The 1,682-nt window shown below is 31.0% G+C and overlaps 1 protein-coding gene across 1 annotated transcript in view; it reads left to right on the top strand.

The window, feature by feature from the left end:
• LOC107704946 (NADP-dependent malic enzyme-like) overlaps positions 1–1,682 on the top strand; it is a 92,128-nt gene that overhangs the window by 35,372 nt on the left and 55,074 nt on the right. The window lies entirely within an intron of this gene.

Below are 1,682 nucleotides of genomic sequence, written 5' to 3'. Positions count from 1 at the left end.
CGAAGAAGAGAATGATGTGTGCTCCCGGCGCCTATTTATACTATAGTCGCACCGGTAGTGACGTCATGGCTGTCGCCGGCCAACAAGTTGGTGTTTTTTCAATGTATGCTTCAGACACGGGTCACGACGAGGCGTCCCCCATAGCGACCCCTAGAGGACGCAGTTCGAAGTTCCCATGAAAGGGAACTAGGTAAATGCAACTAACCATATAATTGTGCATTGTTAGGATAGCGGGATGAATAGAAGTAAAATGAAGGAGAAAAGATTTCCATATCTTTTGTTGATGACTGTGTGTCCAATCAAAGTACTGTGTTTTTGGTGCCAATTCATCATTCACTTGATAATATTACTAATATTTCTTAGTTTGTTTCGCATGTTAAAAAGAAGAACATTCCAAAAATGAATATTCTGTTACACAAACACATTAAAATGCACAAATTCACATTATTAATTTTTTTTTATTTGTAATGCATGGATTCCTGAATTTTTTGTCATCTGAACCTCTTTCAACTAATATCTTAAGTACCCCTGACACTTTCAAATAAATATTTTAATAATTAAGTACAGCATTTGCATGTTCACGGTTCACTGACATTGCTTAATGGTCACGTGACCTGTAGGTAAACATAACATATTTCGTCTTTTTTTAGTAGGTGTTTTGTTTTGATTGTTGCTACTTTAAAATTATTTATTTAGATTTTACATTTTTATGATTTAATTAATTATTAGCTTTTCATTAAACTTACAAACCCACCGCAGTTCCTTTACAAACCCCAGTTTGGGAAACCTTGACATAATGTAACGTTTAATGCACGGGTGTGCATCTTGAGACAAAACAAGGTCACTGATATATTTTAAGATCAATCAGTGCAAGTTTCTTTCAGTTGAAACAGCTAGGCTTAAGCCTTGTCTGTGAAACCGGGGGGTTATGTTGTTAATTACAACAAATGGAATATATTTTCTTACTCTTTGTAATTTTATATCAATATGATACAAGATTGTCTTACTTAAATTAATGTGATAAACGAGTTAGATCTAAAAGTAATCAGAAAATAGTCTGATTATACAGTATTACATAAAAATGTGTAATGTAATGGACTACGTTACTAATTAAAATTTTTGTCATGTAATTTGGAATCAGTAATGGATTACAATTTGTAAGTACTCTACCCAGCTCTGTGTGTATGTGTGTATATATATATATATATATATATATATATTAGTGCTGTCAAACGATTAATAGCGATTAATTGCATACAAAATAAAAGTTTTTGTTTACATAATATGTGTGTACTGTGCATATTTATTATGTATATAAATACACACACATCCATGCATATATATAAGAAAAAAAATTTACGTTTATATATTAAATTATTTATATATTATATAAATTATATGAATATAAATATATACATGTAAATACACACATATGTGTGTGTGTTATCAGTACATTTCCATGCTTGAAAATATACAGGTGCAGTAATCCACAAGCAAGCTAAAAAGAACACCTGTTTAAAAGGTTTATCTGACAGCCATCAAATGCTAGAGCACTTAATGCTCACCTCCAGAATGACTCCGCACCACAAACTGTATAAAACACAATCTTCAATATAATTCTGTATTAATATTTGAATATTGATCATTATATTAGTGTACTTTTACGTTTTTTTTTACTTTAT

Source organism: Sinocyclocheilus anshuiensis, unplaced genomic scaffold, assembly GCF_001515605.1.
Source record: "Sinocyclocheilus anshuiensis isolate Anshui unplaced genomic scaffold, SAMN03320099.WGS_v1.1 scaffold702, whole genome shotgun sequence".
NCBI lineage: Eukaryota > Metazoa > Chordata > Actinopteri > Cypriniformes > Cyprinidae > Sinocyclocheilus > Sinocyclocheilus anshuiensis.
This window is presented reverse-complemented; position numbering and strand designations above follow the sequence as displayed.